This window comes from Silene latifolia, chromosome X, assembly GCF_048544455.1.
Source record: "Silene latifolia isolate original U9 population chromosome X, ASM4854445v1, whole genome shotgun sequence".
NCBI classification, from domain to species: domain Eukaryota; kingdom Viridiplantae; phylum Streptophyta; class Magnoliopsida; order Caryophyllales; family Caryophyllaceae; genus Silene; species Silene latifolia.
In genome coordinates, this window is record NC_133537.1 from 82,164,319 (window position 1) to 82,181,279 (window position 16,961).

Sequence of the window (16,961 nt, forward strand, 5' to 3'; positions counted from 1 at the left end):
CGTGCATTCGTGGCTGCAAGGAATTAATGTTTATGGTTGCCCAAACTATAGTAATTGTTTAACACATGGTACAGTACTTGGCAAATTATGGATGGTAAACTTGATTTATACAGAATATATAATCCTTATGTTCATTAAGATTCATCACGGTTTGATCATAGTATGAACAATTTATTTCGTTTCTTCCGCTGCATATTCAATTTACCTATAAAAGTTCTGACTGCCTTAGTTTTTATCACTGTATTTATATATATGAAATAATATAAGGAAAAAGCAGTAAGAATTGTTGTTCAAGAAGTTTTGTGATTGTACTGAATTATGGTAAAAGCATGTTATTGGGTTATATTATAATATGTTAATGAAATTGACTTATTCCTGATCCATCACTTTCACATATACTAAAATTATTGTTCCATGTTGAATTATACATGGTATTGTTTGGTATGCGTTATGATAAAACTAAAGGTTACAATTGAACGGCGGACGTTTAAACTTTAACATCTTGATTGTGACCATGTTAATCACTTTCTTTGTTTACTGGGTTTGTAGAAATATAGCCTAGGTTTGCAATATTTGAAACTGAAAGTTTTTTTTTTGTCCGCTGCATCGCATTAGTCTGTACATTTAATGTGATCAATCATGTATTATTATTAAATCACATGCATCGTTTGTGTTCACATTCGTGGTTATATGTTTGGTCATTAAATTTTGAATGATAAGATTGTAACATTTATATATATATGTGTGTAGTAAAGTTTAAAACACATTATGAGATTAAGATGTTACATAAAAGTATTGAAGAAAATTTCACTATCTATACATCTATACATTAATATAAAAAGGCTAGAAAAAGTGCTATTGACATCGCCTTAATAACATCACTTCTTGTTAAAAATGATGTAATTAATAATAATAAAGTTATTAACATCGGTTTTAGAAAAAAAAAACGATGTTATTTAATTTACGTATACTGTTTACATCACTTGTTTTCATCGGTTATTTAAAAACCGATGTTAATATATTTATGTTGCACTGGTTTCACAAAACCGATGTTAATTTATTTAAATGGAATTGACATTGCATCGTTTTATAACCGATGTCACAAAAGTCCATTCTTTACACGACAATCACATATAACAAAACCGACCTTTCAGTTGCCTTCTTTTCCCTAATTTTACCCTAATCCCCCACAAAAACCCGTTGCTTCAATTTTGGAGAGGCCAAAGTTCTACCCAGTAAACCTCGGACAATCCTTAGCCTACCCCTCGTCGCTCTTCACACCAGGCCGGCCACCACAATCCCTAACCTACCCGTCGTCGCTGCAACTTCTCCACCTCCGCGACTATTTCCGTCACCAATCCTGCTACCGATTTCAACATTTTCTTCAAGAGATCGCAAAGCATATAGTCACTGTCGATTATTATCTCACTTATTGGTAAGTTTTTACCTTAATTGGTGATCTTATACTTAATCAATCAATTTACCTGTGAATTAGTTGAGTCAAAATGTCATGGTGTTGGTTGATTATATTTTGATGGTTTAAATAGGGTTTTAAGGAATGAAAGATTGTGGGATTCTTAATCGAGCAAGGATTGTAGCGTTTGGTCTCAAATGTCGATTATTTAAACAGCCGCTGTATTGTATTTGTATGTTGCCGAAGTAGTACTACGCTACCATTAACCCTTGTTCATTCTCACCCGCAGTCGCACACTCACAACACAAACTATGTCATTTTTCTCAATTCATTCATTCATTCATCCTCATTGATTTTATAATTTAATTAAGATAGATTTAACAAAAATAACCCAACGTTTGTTAAGTATTCCGAAAATAACCCAACCTTTTGATTTTAACAAGAATAATCCAACATTTGCTTTTGTGTCACAAAAATGTCCCAACATTTTACTTATATTTCGAAAAATAATAATTTAATCATATATTAATCAATCCATTAACTTATTGACCATATATTTGCATAAGTAATTATATAAAATTATGAAAAAATTATTTAAGAACAATTTGAAGCATGGAAAAAAAATTGAAAAAATATTATACTGTTGTTTAAAATCCCAAAATGCATAAATGATATGTTTAAAAAATTGTTTGTTTCCTCAAATCCACAGTTTAAAAAATCAAAAGTATTTCTCTCATAACTATTTCCACAAATTTAAAATCTATCTTATTTGTTATTTCTTTTCAAAAAAAATTATATATTTGTTTTATAATTAATTTTCCATTGACAAACTAAAGAAATTATAATTTTTCCAGTTTTTTGGTTATGAGTTTTTTTATATATGATATCAAAAAATAGACTTTAAAGATTTATGAAACTATTTTACAAATATCATTTATCAATATTTGGTAGAAATTTGTTTAGTTGAGATTTCGGGATATTTATGTGACAAAAATACAAAGATTGGATTATTATTGTTTAAGTTAAAAGGTCGGGTTATTTTTGGAAGACTTATCAAAGGTTGTGTAATTTTTGTTAAATTCGCCTTTAATTAATTCATTTCTACTTTCTGTTATTGTTGTTCAAATTTTTTGATTTAGGTTTGTGCAGGTAGATGTTTTGCACATCAATGATATGGCTCCTCCTGCTAAAGGTATCATTTCTTCTTGCTCTCATACTTCGTCATCTACATCTACTTGCTCAATTACATCTATATCATACATGAATTTCACTATTTCTGTTAATGGTTTAATTAGTTTAGCGTACTACTCCCATAATGGTTTCACATCAGAAACACATACAATTTTTTGCAAAACTTGGGCTGTTCCAATTATCATATTTGATTTGCTTTAAAATTAGGAGAAGGTACCATAAAATGATGAAACCTAATGAATATTTCCGTGCTCTGTCATCTAAAAACGTGAAACACAATTTTTAATTATGTTTGTTGCCTCGATTTGATTCTATCTGATATTTAGGATGCTAATTCACCCTTCTATTCATTTTAAGGTTACATAGTTGCTGAAGTAAGCTGGTTAAGGGAGACAAAACTTGCTTGTTGTGGTCTTAGACTTCACTGGCTCTTGTAAGTATGTTATCTCTCCTTACCGCACCCCTTTTTCAGATCCTTTTGTGATAGCTGTCAGACTGTTGTTTCTTAAGGCAATTGTTTAATAATGTAAATGCACTAATCTTTTTGTTGACGTCGGATTTGCTTGATGTTATGATTGTTGATTTTTGTTTAACATAGCAGTGAAAAACTCATTATGTAACCGTTGAGAATCAGTAATTTGGTTTTTAATGAATAAGAAAATATATAGATTGCTTCTACTTTGTTTCTTTCTCAATTATTCTGCATAATCTTTAGCTTTTTTAATTTCTTAAATTGATATATTGTTCCCTTAAAGTTTATCAAACTGTAGAATTATTTGAAAGTTTATATCGAGTAGTAAAATTGCTTGCTTAATGTTCATGAAATTTTGTTCATTCACTTGGAAATTTACCAAATGTTCAAGATTTTACTCAATGTGTAAAAAATTTGTTAACTTTCAAGGGAGGGATAATAGTGGGATGAAAAGTATGAGCTTCCTTACACGTGCTACTGATTCAATTGCTGATGATGATATTATTATTGTGCAAAAAAGAAGGTACGAGAGTGGCAACTCTTAAAGTAACTACGTTTCTTCTGGCACTGTATAGTATGTTTCCTAACACTTTTCTTCCGTAATGTTAACGAATAAAACTTAATGTACTTATTAACTGAGATTTACATGGAGTATTACATTAGGCATTGGTGAATATTAGAATACATGATTCTTGAACATGTTATTCATGATTCTTCACAAAAACAGCCACATTTTCTGCGACATGATCTGAATTAGTGACTTAAACAAATAATATAAGAGACTAAAACTGAAAAGACAAGAACTTTGAAACAAATACCTAAAAATGGAATGGAATATTAAATAGAAATAAGTAGAAGAGTTGAGTTCAATTTTGAGTTTGCGAAAGTAATGATTATCGCATTGTGTTATTTCAGTGTTGAGTTTGCTAAATTATGGATCGTAGTATGTTGTGGTGGGTTGTTTCTTATTTCTGTGTTGAGTTTGCGAAAATAATGACTGTCACGTTGTTCCTTGTTTCATAGTTACTCTCAGTTCTTACCTGCAAAATGAAATACATTTTTCCGAGTTCCAATTATACATTCTTTGATTCTCCCTTTTTCTTTTGGTTATTTATGTTTAATGTTTGACTGTTTGTTGATGTTTCCTGTTGTGCTGGTTATGTGTTTAAGATGTGAGTACCTTTGGGAATTAATACATGCTCAAAGGTTGATTTTGACGTTTGAGCATCAACTAAATTGGTGTAGACTTGTAGTTGTCTTATTGATATTTATTTTATAGTGTGCTTAGAACTCCTTCTAGCTCCAAACTTTCATTCCATGTATGAAGTGTTGTTTAGTAGACTGTCCCAGGGAACCTTGTGATGTCCAGTCAAATAAGTAGAAATCCTCTAGTGTATGAATCTCAATGTGACATTGCCTTCCGACACGTTATTCGTTCGATGGGGCGTTCTGGTCATCGCAGTTGACATCATTTTTGCTTATGAGTCGGGTCAGTTGGGTCATTTTTGGGTTGTTCTAAGTAATATTTATGAAGGCTTATGTTTACTAGAACATAATTTTCTTGCAGGTACTGAGAAGCAAAAGCTTATGACATTGTTAATAGCAAATTGGTTCGATTTGTGCAAAAAGGTAAGTATATAGCTATTATTTTGGTTGATCATTTAAGATTCATACTTTGATGGTGTAGCCAAACCCCTTATTAAATTATCGCATGCTTCCTTATATACTCCAATTACCGCAACATTTGGTGATCCTTTACTTTCTTACCGTAGTACAATATTTGGATTTTGTATGCAGATTGCCTGATTTGGAATCTGTTTTGATGCCATTCTGAAATACTTGACGCTATGGTAAGTCGTACACTCGTTATACACTTATACATAACCATAGATACTCCTTCCTCCACTTCTTATGGGCATTATATTCATGTTTTGCTAAGCGTTTGAAGTCATTCACTTTTACTTTGCTCTCCTTTTCCATCCCTTAAACACTTTGCCTTACATCTAAGCCTAGCTACATTCGAAACTTAGTTGAGCATCTTATATTATGTTTTTGGTGCTTGGGAGAAAAATTTGTAGTGCGGCTAGCTCAGTATTATCTAATAACGCCCTTTGAATTTTTATGTATAGATATTGTTCGTATTTTTTAAGTGTCTACCTCTTCCTAATCCTAATCCTTACGCTTTTATGTAGTGTGTTTCAGGTACATGACAATTGAACAAATGAACGAGGTTCGAGAGCTTTGGTCGCTTTATTGTGGAAAGAACGTCTAGTGTATGTATGGTCTAGATTTCTAGACATTGTAATTGAAAACACACATTTTGCGTCGTGGGAGCGTGTAGTATAGTGTCTTAGACTACTTTTATGCATGAATGCTAGTAAAAGTTTGTAGTGTTTTAAACTACTTTGAATGGACGAAATTGTAATACGCTATGATATTTTTTGGTATAATATATAGATAGTTGTGTTTAAATTGTGTTTAAGGCATAAGTTGCAGGATTATTATTTGTATATTGATTGATTTTGCAGGTTCCTAATAGCGTAAGAATGTAAATTTCACAAATAAGTGCTGCTGTAATTCATGTAGCATGTAATTGCTGGTAATTATTTAACTTGCATTGCTATAATAAATTAACGGAAGTATTAACACCAGTTTTGAAACTGATGTTATTGTTATGTACCATACATCGGTTTGGGGAATAATTAATGTAAATAATGATAATATTTACATCAGTTTTAGACCAAAAATGATGTAATTGAGACACTATTAACATCGATTTTCACCTATAAACGATGTATATTGTATGCAAATTACATCGGTTTTAGAACCGATGTTAAGGTTAAAAATACTATATACGTCGCCCCCAGAAACATCGCCACAAAATCGATGTAAATGGAGCAAAATAACCGATGTCAATGACATTTTTTCTACTAGTGGTGGCAACCTCTCCTTCATTCAGAAGCCTTTATTTGGTGTATTTCCAAACTCTGAAGTCTCATAGTATATTGACTATATTCTCTTAACAATTTTAGACTTTTCATCTCCCTTCTTTAATGACGCTTAAATTCCTATAATTGTTCAAGTCCTTAATTATGTCATTTTCAAGTTTTTCAACCTATCCAGCTACCCTTCTATGCATATATAAATTGTAAAAAGGAAAAGCTTATAATTCCCTACAATTTTATTATTTTTGCAGGTAATTATCATTCCAATTTCCCTTTTTGATATAATGATTTATTGAATTATTTTTTTATAATTTTATGTGGTTATATATATTTGATTTGTCATAATCTTTATTTTGGTGCGCATTCTATCGCTATTTTCATTAATTTTGTTATATCAATATATACTAATATACGCGTATTATACATTAATATGAGTATTTCTTTGGTGGGATGATCCGTATATTTCATTGCATGTCATATGATCATTACATATGATTCTAACTTTCTCATATATTTTGTTTCTTTATTCCAGATTTGCTTGAACCTTGAGTACATAATATCATGTCGGACATTTTAGCATTACGGTTTGCAAATTAATTTGATCATTAAATAATAATTTTATTGCATTAGTTACAGTATTATACATAGGTTCCGCTGAATTTTAAATTGATTACTAATTTGTGTAATGCTGTTATTTTTTTCTTTGTGCAAGTGATAAATGGTAAGGAAGTCATCGTGCGTGTTCAAGCAAAAAGTAAACGAAGTAGTAAGCTTTTCTTATTTTACCAAATGAAATTTCCTTAAACACAAGTTTTTCCTCTCTACTATATACATGAGATATGCTATGTTTATTAAAATATGATAAACTTTTGATAATGTACGGAGTACATCATTTTCAACCACTAAATATACCTCAACTTTCTCAAAAATAACAATTTAAATGGCCAATGTAAAGTTATTAATTAACTAAGTCTTAAAACATATTGGTGTTAAAACTTGAAAGTGTGACGATCCTAAATCTTGATAACTGATTGTATAGCTTATAAGGTGTCAAGTGAAGTTGAATATTATAGACATGCGTCATGATCAATTTTTGATCAACGAGTAAAGGAGATTGTGATTTAAAGAATATGATGATGGATGGAATGTACTCATTTGTCTTAATTTTATGTTAATTAATAACGTATGGACTTAAGTCACCTTATAATGATCAAGTAACACATAGAAGTAAAGTAGTGTACAAATGTACTACTCCCGCCTATTCTATATTTTTTTTCCCTATTATTTCCTTATTCGGTTATTCGGGTTTTATTCCATATTTACTTTTTTTGGGATGATTTGTGTGACCCAAATTCAATGGCACGTGAGTAGTGACTTTGTATGGTTCAAATTCACTTTCTTATTTCTTGTGGAAAAAAAAGGGGGGAAGAAAATATAGAATAGCAGGGACTATGATACAAAACACGAACCATACTTTCAATTTCTCGTATATGTATGTAATTTACTTTTATTGAAAGGTATCTAATAAAAAAATTGGAGCAAGATTGAGCATGTGACATGGCATCTTCTTAAGGCATCTAAAACACTAAATTGCATAAACTTCTCAAATGTGATTGTCTTTAAACACAATTTTAATTAGAGCTTTTCATATCTCTATTAAATTATTAACCATCAAGACAAACAATTGAGCAACTTCATTAAAAAAGAACTCTCAACATTCTAGCATTTATGCCTCGTTTGGTTGCCCATCCAATTCATGAGAATTCTAAAATCCCATAAATTGTGGTTTTTAGAGGTTGTTTGGTTACCCCATTTTTTTTGTAAAAAGGGGGAGTTTCAAACTCCAAGGAGTTTCTAACTCCTACATGATGGAGGAATTTAACTACCTACCCCCCTCATGGTCATTGGAAACTCCTAGGAGAATAAAACTCCAACAAGACAACCAAACGGATTTCTCTAATTCATGTGAATTTTAATGTAGGAATTAAACTGTTGTGCATTGCAAATTAACACATGAATTTGATTCCCGTATGAACCAAACGAGGCATTTTACTCGCTCATTTATTAGTTTATTAATTTTACCATTTACTACACTCATCTATAAGTATTACTCATTTTGTCACTTATATTTATTGAAATCAATAGATGAATGAATTCCTTTACATTTCATAATTCATATATACAACAAAAAATAAAGGTATCACCGCGAGAACCTTTACCTTATAAAATTCTACATCATCGTAAAACATACTGATAGTGACAAACATAAATGTTTCGTGAATTTCACGAGCAAAAGAACTAGTTAAAGTTTAAATGTTTATTTTGTATATCACATGTTAGTTACCAAAGTGGCCTTGTTATATTACATTTAGACATTTAAAATAAAAGTTATCAATTGATCATGATTAAAGAGATGTTTAAATGACATTATAGTTAGATTGATCAATTATTTTTGTCATCTATATTTTGGGAGATCACCCAATGGTGGGTCATTAAATATAGTTCATAATATAAAAGGATTAATTATTCATAAATTGGGTCTAATAGTATGTATATCCAAAGATAGCATTCTTATTTGATTCATGTGTGTTATAATTAATTGTTAAAGTATATATTAACATCAATGATGGTTACTTGTGTTTAAGTGTTGCCCAAAGGTCATTTAAATACATGTATAAAAGTTTATATGATTTTATTTGAATCTGTATAATGGTTTTTCAAAGCACTAATAGATAAACATGTATAAATGTTTGCAACATCTCCAAATATGTTTGCATCTGCTGACTGTTTTGTAAAGTTCAATGGACTTAATTATGATGAGTGGGCCTTAAATATCCCGTATACACTGGGTATAATGGCTTTGGACATTGCCATCCTGACAGATGAGGAACCAACAAAAATTACACCTGATAGTTCCGAAGCCGAAAAGTGTCATTATCAGGCTTGGGAGAAATCTAACAGGTTGGGTTTACACCTTATGAGGATGACAATGGCTGATAACATTAAGCCCTTCATGCCTAAAATAGATAAAGCAAGAGAAATCATGCTCAAATTAAGGGAGTGTTCACAGTCGGATTTAGCTGATAAGTCAATTGTTGGTAGTTTAATAAGTGAATTGACTACTAAAAGATTTGACTGGTCTCAACTGGTTCATGATCATGTGACACACATGTCTAACCTGGCAACAAAGTTGAAGACTTTAGGGATGGACGTAAGTGATACTTTCTTAGTCCAATTCATCATTAACTCTCTACCTTATGAGTTTCGCCAGTTTCAGGTGAACTATAACACCATTAAATATAAGTGGAACTATCAAGAGTTAAAAGTCATGCTTATACAGGAGGATGGGAGATTAAAGAAGATGAAAGATCAAGCTGTTCATTTCTTGAGTCATGATGGTGCCAGCAGCAGCAAGGCTAAACCGAGTCAGAAGGGTAAGAATGGTAAGAAGGAAAAGTCTTTCTTTAAAGGACCTGAAAGTGCGATCCAAAAAGAAAAGAAGTGTCACTTTTGCAAGAAAATGGGATACTTTAAGAAGGATTGTCCTAAAAGGAAGGCATGGTTCAAAAAGAAAGGTAAACATTATAGTTTTGTTTACTTTGAATCAAATCTTATAGAAGTACCTAACAATACTTGGTGGTTAGATTCTGGTGCAACTACTCATATTTCTCATATTAAACAAGGATATCGTATAATCCAGCCCATAAGAGGAGCCGAACAGTTTGTATCCATGGAAAACAGGATTATGACACGCATTGAGGGCATTGGGACTTACAGATTAATCTTAGACACTGGTTGTCATATAGATCTTACAGATTGTCTCTATGTACCCGATTGTGCTAGAAATCTTGTATCATTAAGTAGATTGGATAATTTAGGTTTTAATTTCAAATTTGGACATGGTGTATTTTCAATGTATCGTAATGAATACTTTTATGGTAGTGGTACTTTGATTGATTCATTTTATAGGCTCAATCTTGATGTTTAATTTTCTGATTCCCTATTTTATGTTGAGTGTCAAGGTATTAAACGTAGTGCATCGAATGAAAAATCAGCTTACTTGTGGCATCAATGGCTAGGTCACATATCCAAAGAAAGGTTAACAAGGTTGGTAACAGATGAAATTCTACCTCAATTGGATTTTAGTGACTTTAATGTGTGTGTAAACTGCATTAAAGGTAAGCAAACTAAACATACAGTAAAGAAATCAGCTACAAGGAGCTCTCAGTTTTTAGAAATTATACACACCGATATCTGTGGACCTTTTGACACTCCATCCTAGAGTGGTGAAAAGTACTTTATCACCTTTATATATGATTTCTCCCGATATGGTTTCACTTATTTGTTGCATAAAAAGGCTCATTCAGTGGATATCCTTGAAATATTCATAAATGAGGTGGAAAGGCAGCTAGAAAAGAAAGTGAAAATTGTGAGGTCTGATAGAGGTGGTGAGTTTTATGGAAGGTTTACTGAAAATGGACAATGTCCCGGTCCCTTTGCAAAGCTACTTGAAAGTAGGGGTATTTGTGCACAGTATATAATGTCCGGTACACCTCAGCAGAACAGTGTTGCTGAAAGGCGGAACCGTACTTTAATGGAAATGGTTAGGAGCATGCTAAGTAATTGTTCTTTACCTCTTTCACGATGGATTTATGCATTAAAGATAGCAACCTATGTTTTAAAACGCGTTCCTAGTAAAGAAGTTCCTAAGACTCCTTATGAACTTTGGACGGGAAGGAAACCGAGTTTAAGACATCTTCGAGTTTAGGGTTGCCCAGCTGAAGTAAGGTTGTATAACCCAAATGAAAAGAAGCTAGATCCTAGGACAGTCAATGGTCATTTCATTGGCAATCCTGAAAAGTCAAAAGGGTATAGATTTTACTGTCCTAATCATAGTACGAGAATAGTAGAGACTGAAAATACTAGATTCATTGAAAACGGTCAAACTAGTGGGAGCATTGAACCACGAAGAGTGGACATTAAAGAAATCCAGGTTGAAGTTCCTTCTCCTAAAGCTGCACATGAAATTGTTGTACCAATTATGCCGTCACAGTCAAATGACATAGTGGAACAACAACGAAATGAGGTGCAAAACCCACAAAATGACAATAACAATGATGATCAAGTCACAATTCAAGGGGAGAATAATATGTCACGTGAACAGTCAAGGCAATATGTAAGGTGAAGGAGATTAGCCAACGTTCCACAGGAACAATTAAGGCGATCTGTAAGAGAAAGATGATCAGCCATCCCAGATGACTACGAGACATATAACGTTGAGGTTGAACGTGACTTGAGCATTAGTGAGGATCCAGTCTTATTCCATAAGGCCATGAAAAGTGATAATTCTGAAAAATGGTTAATTGCCATGAAAGAGGAGATGAAATCTATGGATGACAACAAAGTGTGGGACTTAGTAGTGTTGTCTGAGGGTTCTAAGGCCGTTGGGTCGAAATGGGTCTGTAAGACCAAAAGGGACTCTAAAGGTAATATTGAAAGATATAAGGCTCGACTTGTTGCCAAAGGTTTCACTCAGGAGGATGGTATTGACTATAAAGAAACTTTCTCTCATGTGTCAAAGAAAGATTCCTTAAGAATTGTCTTGGCTTTGGTAGCACATTATGATCTGAAAATTCACCAAATGGATGTAAAGACCGGCTTTTGTTAACGTGAGCTTAAGGAAGAAGTATACATGGATCAACCTGGGGGATTTGCATCTTCGGGTAATGAACATAAGGTGTGTAGGCTGAGAAAATCGATATATGGGCTAAAACAAGCTTCCAGGCAATGGTATTTAAAGTTTAATGATACCATCACGTCATATGGGTTTGTAGAGATTACCGTCGATTGGTTGTATCTACATTAAGATCAGTGGGAGCAGATTTGTTATTTTATTCTTATATGTGGATGATATTTTACTTGTTGCGAATGATCTAGGTATGTTGCATGATGTAAAGAAATATCTATCTAAGAACTTTGAAATGAAAGTTATGGGTGAGGCATCCTATGTGATTGGAAGTGAAATTTTCCGTGATAGATCACAAGGATTATTAGGGTTGTCTCAGAAAGCTTACATTGACAAAGTTTTAGAGAGATATAGAATGAATGAATGCTCTGCGGGGATAGTTCCCATACAAAAAGGGGACAAATTTAGTAAAAAGCAATGTCCCTGTAATGAACTGGAATGAAAAGAAATGGAGAGAATTTCCTATGCATCTGTGGTTGGGAGTTTGAACTATGTTCAGACATGTACTCGACCAGATATCAGCTTTACTGTTGGATTGTTGGGTCAGTATCAAAGTAATCCCGAGATGGACCACTGGAAAGTTGCGAAGAAGATCCTTAGGTACTTACAAGGCACTAAGGAGCTCATGCTTACTTATAGGAGATCCGATCATCTTGAGGTGATTGGTTATTCAGATTGAGATTATGCTGGATGTGTTGATAGTAGAAAATCAATATTTGGCTACTTGTTCCTTTTAGCTGAAGGGGCAGTATCATAGAAAAGTGGGAAGCAGTCTGTCATTGCTACTTCTACTATGGAAGCCGAATTTGTGGCATGATTTGAGGCCACTATTCATGCATTGTGATTGAGAAACTTTATCTCGGGACTTGGAATCGTCGATAGTATAGCCAAGCCGCTGAGAATTTATTGCGACAATTCTGCAGCCGTCTTCTTCTCTAAAAATGATAAATACTCCAAGGGTGCTAAACACATGGAATTAAAGTTCTTATCGGTCAAAGAGGAGGTACAGAAGCAAAGAGTGTCATTTGAGCATATAAGAACGGATAAGATGGTAGCAGATCCATTAACTAAGGGATTACCACCTAAGGCGTTCATTGGCCATGTAGAACGCATGGGTGTTGTATCAAAGGCCTTTTTATTGTAAAGTTAATATGCTTGTAATAAATGTGATATCTAGAATTCACTTATAGTATTGTTTCTGTTAGAACAAACATGTTAATCATTATAGTATATGTATACATTACAGTTATTGGATTACATATGACTAATTATGATAATTAATGCTCTTCTCAAATTAAAGGTGACTTAGATTTGGAATTGATTTGTGATACATGGAAGGAATCATGTCGATTAATAAATGACGTGTGGCCGCCATGATCCAATTAGTTCTAGTTCAATTAAAGATACAAAAGTTAATGAGCTTAACATAAAAGTGCACATTATAGTATTATTGAACCATCAAGTCAACACAAAGGCCAATTGGGAGAATGTTATAATATTTAATAATATTCGGGTGGCCTATGTGTTTCAGGTTTAAATACAAGTTAAGTTTATATTAAATATTACGAGACTTTATAATAAAAGACGACACCGTGATGGATCGGTTTCGATTAAATGTAATTAAAGTACGGGAATTATTATTCCCTCTTACCTTACCCTAATATACGTCCTTTTTCACGAAAAGGTACGATCGGGTTTTGATTGTGCGAAAAGGTACGTAATATATATTGATTCTTGGGACTGATTTCATTAATGAAATCGTAAAGTTTATCTTACAGTTAAGTTATAAACGTAAATCTAATCTACCACATTTAACATTAACAAAAATCTCCATGTTTACAAATAGAAGAAAAATCGCATATACTGATATACTCCATAATCCATATCACTTAACTGATAAAAATAAAAATAAATAAGTGACACTAATAATCAATATAGCCTAATGTCTCGAATACTTAAAGCGAAGTACTTCTGGGATCGTCCCTTCATGAAAGCGGAGATGGGGAATAATCCTAGCTTTACTTGGTGGAGTATAGTAGAAGGCCGCAACACTATTACTATGAGGGTTAGGAGAAGGATTGGGGATGAAAATAGTACCTTTGTTTGGGAAGACCCATGGATTCCTAGAACACAATCGAGACGGATAATTTCACCTCGACTTGGACATAACCCGGAGATGAGAGTTGCTGACCTTCTTACTGAAGACAGGTGCAAATGGGACCGTGATAAGATCAGCTCGACTTTCCTTCCCTTTGAAAAAGAACATATTCTCAATATCCGTATCAGTTCGCAACGGCCGCTAGATGAGTGGTGCTAGGATGATGAAAAAGATGGCGATTTCACCGTGAAATCTGCTTATAGGCTGTTGGTCGGTAATGATGAGGAGTCGGAACCGTCTAGTTTTGCCCGAGGAAAATTGCTATGGAATTTGATATGGAAAACGCCTATTTTGCCACGCATTAAGATGTTCTTATGGTAGCTGTGTCAGGATGCTTTAGCCACGAAAAGTAATATTGAGAAGCGAATTGGTGGGATGGATGTTACATGCCCGCTTTGCCTAAGTGAAAGGGAGTCTTGTCTTCATTTGGTGCGAGATTGTGGATGGGTGGATGATATATGGGGGGGGGGTAGGAATAGAGGTGTATAAAGAACAGATATTCACGAGTGTTAAGGATTGGGTGGAGGTAATGATGAGGGAGCTTGACGCGAAGGAACGAGGCGTGTTTATGACTTTCTGTTGGGCTATATGGGAGAGACGTAATAAAAGGGTGTTTGAAGAGGATATCAGGGGTGAGTTGGCGGTCATTGAGAGTGTACAAAGGCTTATGGACGAAATAGAAGATGAAGTCGGTTGTGTGGCAGCAAGAACGGGGACTGACCGTGCTGAAGGAGGGTGGGAGAAGCCAATGGTAGGAACCATCAAGGTTAATGTTGATGCGGGTTTCGTTGAAGGATTGGGCATGAGCATGGGCATGGGGGCAGTATGCAGGGAGAATTCGGGCAAAATTTGCTAGGGTATTGCGGTTCAACGTGAAGAGAGATATGAGGTGAAGGTGGCGGAAGCGGTCCTCATGGGTTGAAGGAAGCACATAGGACGGGCTACCGAAGGGTGATAATCGAGAGCGATAATATTGGTGTTGTTGATGACTTGAAGCAACGTAAATAGGGAAGGAGCGATATTCATTTAGTTTATGAAGACATTTATTTAATTTGTAATTTGTTTAAGTCCGTTGTTTTTAGGTATGTGCGTCGAGATTTTAATAAGGATGTTCATGAGATAGCTCATGCTAGGCCATGGCCCATGGGTCTATGGCAGACGATGTTGGGTCGATGACCTTACCATGTATGTTGTAGATATCGCTAATATTGATTCAATATAATTAACCCATTGGGTTTCCTCAAAAAAAAAATCAACATAGTAAATAAATGTTCTATTTTTTTTAATCATGATAATGGTGCACCGAATCGAAATTGTTGTAACAGTCGTGTACCGAACCGCGAATCGTTGCCTCAAAATCAAACCAATTGGTCTGATCAACAATAATCTTATCAAAAAAACTTATCTTATATGGAACTTTGTATGGTAAATAATGAAAAATCCTTAGATAGTAAAATAAACACGTAAACGGGTTGTATGAAATATGACCGAAACATGAGCGAAGAAATTTAAAAGTAACGGACATCATCTATGCTCTATACCTTGTAAAATTTGTAATCCATACTTGTAAGCTTTTTGCAATGTTCTCTGTTTGCGTTAAATTGGAACCATGTTCGTTAATTGTGCATTGTACCTACAAATTAAAATAAACGTATAATTGTTAGTAAATTAGAAAGCAAAAAAATATACAGTAGAAGAAATTAGAAAACAAACGGAATGCATGGTTTAATTTGCTAATTTTGGAGACAATAAAGCAATATAATATATGCACAATAATCATGTTGGCTTAGTATTGTTATATTCATAAAATTATTATACGTGAACAACTCAAAATGCATGCATATATATTAATAACAAACTTCATCTCTTAAATGTTCACTTTGTTTTAATCATATAATTAACATGTTTTTTTAATATTTTTTTTTAAAGTTGGAAACTCTAAGTGTTCCGTAGAAGTTGGACTCTCTGTAATCGCTCGAAAAAACTTCCTTTAATAATATAGATAGATATTGATTCCTAAACCCTAAGCTTCTTTTGTTTCTTGGTTGGGAGTAGCCCCCATGATCCGAAATCAAACCGATCCGAATACGCTGACCCAAGATCCGAAATATGGCTGGCTGAATGTGAGCCCAAACTTGAATTGACAGCAACCTGAACATGACTCAAACTTTGTTGACCCGAAATGACCAAAACCAAAACTATCCAAGCCGAAAATGTCCTAACAAAACACGAGTTTTAAATTGAAAAAAAAAAACTTTAAATCTATACTATATAGTTAAAAGGCAAATTAAAACAATAAATTTTATTCCACGTGATATTTTACATTCATTAATTTTATTGAATTTTATTAATTATTTGATTATTTAATTTTATTGATTATCGATAATCTATCGGTCTATTTAAAAAATTTAGTTTAAAAGCTATCTAAAGTATTAAATTTTATTTGAAGTGACATTTTTACAATAAATTTATATTTAGTGTTTGATTATAGATTATTTAATTAGAAATACAACATTAATGGATAATTTTAACAAAAAAAATGCATTGAATGATGATTGAATTAACTAATAGTTTTGTGCATTTCCGAAAATGTCAGTGTGCCAACCTATTCATGTTTCTATACAATAATAATATTAGTAATAATAATATAAAAAGGTAATTAAGCTGAGAGATGATTATTTTAAATGTGTTTTCAACTAGTGCTCCTCACAAAGTCATGTAGAATATTACATGTATTGAGTATTTTTATCCCATCTTTTTCTATCGAAAAATAAAATTAATGAGAAAATCCAAATCAATTTGATTATATGTGCATGAATTTGATAAAAGACAATAACAATTGCCTCTTAAGTTTACCACTTTGTTAAATGTAACAAAAACAACATATATGATTCTTCAATTGTCATCATAATTGTAATTAAATCATCATAATTGCTTCGCACACCATTAATTGTAACCTTTAGGTTGTTTGTAACTGCAAATATCAATATGAATATATATTCAATTTGGCAATTCATTTGTACAAAAATTTTGTC

General features: G+C 33.0%; 1 long non-coding RNA gene across 3 annotated transcripts; it reads left to right on the forward strand.

Moving 5' to 3' along the window:
- The first annotated feature begins 1,092 nt into the window (after positions 1-1,092).
- On the forward strand, positions 1,093-5,554 carry LOC141623427 (uncharacterized). 3 transcript variants are annotated; one of them, XR_012533370.1, is made up of 6 exons: positions 1,093-1,435; positions 2,554-2,606; positions 2,963-3,038; positions 4,627-4,706; positions 4,875-4,927; positions 5,270-5,554. It is a non-coding gene; the product is annotated as an uncharacterized LOC141623427 (long non-coding RNA). The 3 variants fall into 3 exon arrangements; XR_012533369.1 differs by having other exon boundaries at positions 1,094-1,435; positions 2,963-3,042; positions 4,645-4,706; positions 5,270-5,553; XR_012533367.1 differs by having other exon boundaries at positions 1,094-1,435; positions 4,645-4,706; positions 5,270-5,552.
- The last annotated feature ends 11,407 nt before the right edge of the window (positions 5,555-16,961 follow it).